We start from the raw sequence: 7,577 nt of genomic DNA on the forward strand, positions 1-7,577 counted from the left end.
ATCTAGTTGTCTTCTTTACTTGAATGTAGTTAGGCAGCACCTTAACAACGGTTAAATCAAATAACATTTGATAACTTTTCAGTCTCCTGAGAGGGGTAATAGACATTGTCATGCCCTCTTTTTTAAAATATTTATTTAACTAGGCAAGTCGGTTAAGAACAAATTCTAATTTACAATGACAGCCTAGGAATAGTGGGTTAACTGCCTTGTTCAGGGGCAGAAGGACAGATTTGTACCTTGTCAGCTAAGGGATTCGATGTAGCAACCTTTCGGTTACTGGCCCATCACTCTAAACACTAGGTACCCTCATCACGACTGTCTTGTTGTGTTTGCACCATGATGGTTGGTTAGTGATGTGGACACCAAGGAACTTGAAGCTCTCGACACGCTCCACTACAGCCTCATCAATGTGAATCGGGGAGTGCTTGCCCCTCCTGTTCCTGTAGTCCACGATCAGGGCTTAGGTCCTCCGAGAGAGAGAAAGAAAGAATTAGAGAGAGCATACTTAAATTCACACAGGACACCGGATAAGACAGGAGAAATATTCCAGATTTAACAAACTGACCCTAGCCCCCTGAAACATAAACTACTGCAGCATAAATACTGGATGCTAAGACAGGAGGGGTCTGGAGACACTGTGGCCCCATCCGACAATACCCACGGACAGGGGAAAACAGGCAGGATATAACCCCACCCACTTTGCCAAACCACAGCCCCCACACCACTAGAGGGATATTTTCAACCACCAACTTACCATCCTGAGACAAGGCAGAGAATAGCCCACAAAGATCGCCGCCACGGCACAACCCAAGGAGGGGCGCAAACCCAGACAGGAAAATCAGGTCAGTGACTCAACCCACTCAAGTGACGCACCCCTCCTATGGATGGCATGGAAGAGCACCAGTAAGCCAGTGAGTCAGCCCCTGTAATAGGGTTAGAAGCAGAGAATCTCAGTGGAGAGAGACGGGAACCGGCCAGGCAGAGACAGCAAGGGCAGTTCATTGCTCCAGTGCCTTTCCGTTCACCTTCACACTCCTGGGCCAGACTACACTCAATCATAGGACCTACTGAAGAGATGAGTCTTCAATAAAGACTTAAAGGTTGAGACCGAGTCTGCATCTTTCACATGGGTAGGCAGACCATAAAAATTGAGCTCTATAGGAGAAAGCCCTGCCTCCAGCTGTTTGCTTAGAAATTCTAGGCCTGCATCTTGTGACTGTAGCGTACGTGTAGGTATGTACGGCAGGACCGAATCAGAAAGATAGGTAGGAGCAAGCCCATGTAATTCTTTGTAGGTTAGCAGTAAAACCTTGAAATCAGCCCTTGCCTTAACAGGAAGCCAGTGTAGAGAGGCAAGCACTGGGGGAATATGATCAAATTTTTTAGTTCTAGTCAAGATTCTAGCTGCCGTGTTTAGCACTAACTGAAGTTTATTTAGTGTTTTACCCGGGTAGCCGGAGAGTAGAGCATTGCAGTAGTCTAGCCTAGAAGTAACAAAAGCATGCATTCATTTCTCTGCATCATTTTTGGACAGAAAATTTCAGATTTTTGCAATGTTACGTAACTGGAAAAAGCTGTCCTTGAAACAGTCTTGATACGTTTGTCAAAAGAGAGATCAGGGTCCAGAGTAATGCCGAGGTCCTTCACAGTTTTATTTGAGACGACTGTACAATCATAAAGATTAGTTGTCAGATTCAACAGAAGATTTCTTTGTTTCTTGGGACAAGCATCTCTGTTTGGTCCGAGTTTAAAAGTAAAACATTTGCAGCCATCCACTTCCTTATGTCTGAAACACAGGCTTCCAGCTAGGGCAATTTTGGGGCTTCACCATGTTTCATCGACATGTACAGCTGTGTGTAATCCGCATATTAGGGAAAGTTAACATTATGTTTCCGAATGACATCACCAAGAGGTAAAATACAGTGGGGAGAACAAGTATCTGATACACTGCCGATTTTGCAGGTTTTCCTACTTACAAAGCATGTAGAGGTCTGTAATTTTTATCATAGGTACACTTATGTGACATAAATACTTATGTCATGCAATAAAATGCAAATTAATTACTTAAAAATCATACAATGTGATTTTCTGGATTTTTGTTTTATATTCCGTCTCTCACAGTTGAGGTGTACCTATGATAAAAAATACAGACCTCTACATGCTTTGTAAGTAGGAAAACCTGCAAAATCGGCAGTGTATCAAATACTTGTTCTCCCCACTGTATATAGTGAAACCAATAGTGGTCCTAAAACAGAACCTTGAGGAACACCAAAATGTACAGTTGATTTGTCAGGACAAACCATCCACAGAGACAAACTGATATCTTTCTGACAAATAAGATCTAAACCAGAACTTGTCCATGTAGACCAATTTGGGTTTCCAATCTCTCCAAAAGAATGTGGTGATTGATGGTATCAAAAGAGGCACTAAGGTCTAGGAGCACGAGGACAGATGCAGAGCCTCTGTCTGACGCCATTAAAAGGTCCTTACCACCAACACAAGTGCAGTCTCAGTGCTATGATGGGGTCTAAAACCAGACTGAAGCGTTTTGTATACATTGTTTGTCTTCAGGAAGGCAGTGAGTTGCTGCGCAACAGCTTTTTCAAAAAGTTTTGAGAGGAATGGGAGATTCGATATAGGCTGATATTTTAAAAATATTTTCTGGGTCAAGGTTTGGCTTTTTCAAGAGAGTCTTTATTACTGCCACTTTTAGTGAGTTTGGTACACATCCAGAGGATAGAGAGCCGTTTATTATGTTCAACATAGGAGGGCCAAGCACAGGAAGCAGCTCTTTCAGTAGTTTAGTTGGAATAGGGTCCAGTATGCAGCTTGAAGGTTTAGAGGCCATGATTATTTTCATAATTGTGTCAAGAGTTATAGTACTAAAACACTTGAGTGTCTCCCTTGATCCTAGGTCCTGGCAGAGTTGTGCAGACTCAGGACACCTGAGCTTTGGAGGAATACGCAGATTTAAAGAGGAGTCCGTAATTTGCTTTCTAATCCTTTCTAATGGCTGTCTCATCGTTGTCGGTGATGTCTCATCGTTGTCGGTGATAAGACCTACCACTGTTGTTTTGTTGGCAAACTGAATGATGGTGTTGGGAATCGTGCTTGGCCATGCAGTTGTGGGTGAACAGAGACTACAGAGGGGACTAAGCACGCACATTACACACTAGTGTGTAACGGTACCAAATATGATTTTCTTCCTTTCATGGGACCTGGAGCCGTATTCATAAAGCTTCTCAGAGTAGGAGTGCTGATTAGGGCTGTTGCTGATCTAGGATCAGTTTCGTCTTTTAGATCATAAGGATCAAGATTACAAGGACACACACATTGCTCCTAGATCCGCACTCCTACTTCAAGAAGCTTTATGACCTGATAAGAAAAAAGCATGTGGCCCTAATGTCCCGTCAATTAGAATCTAAAGAACGTAATGTAGAAGTACTCGCTTTTTAGCAATAAAAGATGCATGCGCCCCCTATATGACAGTAGTTTAATTTCTTTCCCCCATTAATTACTTTGTACTTGCACTGTAAAACATTATTTAATTGCTATAAGGATGACCGGACCTCGATGCTGCTCTCTTAGCTATGGAGGAGTTGAGTTTAAATGATAATAGGATAAAATAACATTATTAGGTTTCATGTGTGAAAGTACATATGAGAAAGGAGTTTGAAGCTTGTATCCATTCTCTTTCTGTACACCAACACAGGTGATCAGTGGCTCAATAGAACACATCTAATGATTTACCTCTAATCAACTGTGTCTTTTAATCCCTAAGAGTGCCATTCTTCTATTTTACTTTTCCATTACCAAGAGCGTAAGTTAGATATCATTACGCATGCAGTGTGTGAATAGAGTAATTGTGAGATAGGGAGAGGGAGTGCTGCTAGCATGGGGCCTTTAGAGAGACAGCCTGGTGTGTGTTTGTACTGTTAAACAGACACACCCACACTAGCCCTGCTCTTTTACACCTGCAATAATCACATGAACCATGACAGACGGACTGTTATAATAGTTCCAAGATTGAGAGTGTGTGTGTGTGTGTGTGTGTGTGTGTGTGTGTGTGTGTGTGTGTGTGTGTGTGTGTGTGTGTGTGTGTGTGTGTGTGTGTGTGTGTGTGTGTGTGTGTGTGTGTGTGTGTGTGTGTGTGTGTGTGTGTGTGTGTGTGTGTGTGTGTTGGGAACGTTTTTTGTAGCCTACTGCATTATGAAGCATTTCATATTGTGTGAAAGGCTGGCATTGTAATACTATACATCCAGACTGAACTTGTCTGCAAAATTGAAGACATATCTTGCAATGGAGCGACACTTTTAATTGGAAAATAATTCTATCCGCATTCATTCAGCATTACCACAATGAGTCAAATGGCGTAAAAATGAATCATCTCAGTTGAGCTCAACGGCACAGAGCTCCTTCTTCTCACTCTCTTCTGTTTGTTTTTGCCTTTGCCGACATCCCATCTGTCTGAAGAAATTTGCATGGCAGTTACTTGAGATGTGGGAAGAACTACTTCGCTCTTTTAACCTTTAGAAAACATTGCTTTAGAATAACATTCACATGGTTGAGATAGGATTTGAGAGAGTTAAATAATCATGTCACAGTTCAAATTTACAACTGTGTCTAAACAATTGCAGCTATTGTAATAGACGTGATCTTGAGCAGGCGTTTGGGCCAGGCAACTGTCAATTGTGTACCTTGGTGTTATTAACCCCACTGCAACCTTCCTCAGTGACTTTCAGGGTTGGAGCAGGTGTTTCTGGCATGAATGATGTATTCAGTTATGGGTTGATTAACTGTTCTGGGTTCTTGACTTATTTTATGTTCGTAGGCAGTGACAATCTTTAACTGCCTGATCAAATTAATATACAGATCAGTAGATAGAGTACCAATGAATGGGGATTATGTCCTCAAATTACTTTGACTAAATGTGATGCGACACATTTGCAAATTAAACTGTGTTGACAATAATGAAAACATAATTTGGGGAATCTTCATGGTAAATACATTGTTGGGGTTAATTACATTTCAACAATCTATGCTAGGGATAAAAACCCTACCAAATAATCAAGGTAATCAATATTTAATTGATGTGGTTGTCAACTAGGCATAATGGTGCAAAACACTCCAACAAAATATGTTCTTATGAAATCTTGTTTTCAGTACAGAGAGGAAGCAAAATGAAATGACCAAAAGGCAACTGGCAGCCTTCCTTTTGAAGGCCCTCAGATCAATTAAATAATATATAAATAAATCATTTAGGAACTCATTTGGGGTCTCAACTTACTGTTGCAAGTTAGAATAGTAGAATAGGTGCAATTTAGAAATGTGGTTGTGCATCAGCAGTTTTTATCTTGTGTTTTTATGTGAACAAATGTTGAATTATAATAAGGTTGGTAGCAACGTCAAATCGTTATGGAAACCTGTTGCAGTTCAAGTTGACTACTAAACTCGCAATGCTCTTTCTACCGGCTGCCTGGCCAGCTAGCTAGCAAATGTAGCTACACACAATAATACCAAAGTCAATATCAGACCATGGAGTGGTTTGGAATTAATCATTTTCTAACTGCAAGCACCGCAAAGCATTCATTAGCCTGCTATTCAATGGAGTGCCTGTGTGGTCCCAGAAAGTTTAAAATAGTTTAAAATGATAAAAATTCAACATTGGCTATGCTGTCAATGAAGCATGATTTGTGCCGTGCTCAAAACAACTTAACTCGGAACTGAGAAGTCTGACTTCAGTGAGTTCAAGACAACTGGGAACTCAGAAAAAACAATCTCCAACTGGCAAAATACGTTTTGAACGGTCATCCAACTCGGAATTGTAAATCGGGAACTCGGGCCTCTTTCTACATGAATATCACTGAAAGCACCATAAATTCAGAGAATGACAGAATTTGATGACAAATTTCGCCCAAAAAGGAACTCCCCGCCACCTTCCTATTCAAGTGAGCACAACAAGGTGACCCTAATAATTTGGTATATTTTCACCTCTTAATTTCACCAAATGTTCTGACTTGGTGGTGCACATGTAGCCTATAACCTATTTTAGAGAAATGTAATCTTCAAATATTGTAAGAGCTTTCATTATCTGTTGATATGCCCCCTGCTGAAGAAATAGTTATATTGACTACATCCGTCTTAGCTCGCTCATTAATATCTTAATCGAAATTACGGATTACCTCTTATCTGCTTGTCGTCCTCGTATGCAATAGTTTGTACACCTCATTTGTCAGTAGAAACCACATCTGTTTAAGCAAGTCAGCCATAAAAGCTATGTTTTTTAAAAGGCAGTAAATGAGGCTGAAAAACTGTTTCGCTGCCAGACAAGGCTCCGCTGATAGCCATGTGTAGCAGTGGTAAGGTGTTGGGACAGCTTTATGTAGGTGCTAACAGTCTGTGGGCACCGTTTGTCACCGTTAGAGTACAATTAATGTATTATTTTGTGTTTTGTTGTGTAGTGTATTGGCTTTGCTGGCATCCATCCCACATTATTACATTTTTTGCCCCACCAAGATTTACATGCTACAATCGCCACTGGACATGGGTCCATATTGATATCTTACATGTATGATACCCATTTTTGCAATCTTAAAGTTGTTTTCCTATTAATTTCCAGTGTAGTGAGAGCGGCTTTATCGCAATGCTACACTACATGAACAAAAGTATGTGGACACCTGCTCGTCGAACATTTCATTCCAAAATCATGGGCATTAATATGAAGTTGGTCTCCCCTTTGCTGCTATAACAGTTTCCACTAGATGTTGGATCATTGCTGTGGAGACCTGCTTCCATTCAGCCACAAGAGCATTAGTGAGGTCGAGCACTGAGGTAGAGCCTTATAGTTGCAAAGAAAAAGCCATATCTCAGACTGGCCAATAAAAAGAAAAGATTACGATGGGCTAAAGAACACAGACACTGGAGAGAGGAATCTGCCTAGAAGGCCAGCATCCTGGAGTCGCCTCTTCACTGTTGACATTGAGACTGGTGTTTTGCGGGTACTATTTAATGTAGCTGCCTGTTGACCACTTGTGAGGCATCTGTTTCTCAAACCAGACACTCTAATGTACTTGTCCTCTTGCTCAGTTGTGCACCGGGGCCTCCCACTCCTCTTTCTATTCTGGTTAGAGCCAGTTTGCGCTGTTCTGTGAAGGGAGTAGTACACAGCGTTGTACAATATCTTCATTTTCTTGGCAATTTCTCGCATGGAATAGCCTTAATTTCTCAGAACAAGAATAGACTGACGAGTTTCTTAAGAAAGGTTTTTGTTTCTGGCCATTTTGAGCCTGTAATCGAACCCACAAAGGCTGATGCTCCAGATACTCAACTAGTCTAAAGAAGGACAGTTTTATTGCTTCTTTAATCAGAACAACAGTTGAAAAAGGGTTTTCTAATGATCATTTAGCTTTTTAAAACTTTAAACTTGGATTAGCTAACACAACGTGCCATTGGAACACAGGAGTGATGTTTGGTGATGATGGGCCTCTCTACACCTATGTAGATATTCCATAAAAAAATCTGCTGTTTCCGGCTACAAAAGTAACTTACAACATTAACATTTTAATAGATATAAAATG

This window comes from Oncorhynchus mykiss, chromosome 17 (assembly GCF_057628025.1).
Source record: "Oncorhynchus mykiss isolate SJ-2025 chromosome 17, ASM5762802v1, whole genome shotgun sequence".
NCBI lineage: Eukaryota > Metazoa > Chordata > Actinopteri > Salmoniformes > Salmonidae > Oncorhynchus > Oncorhynchus mykiss.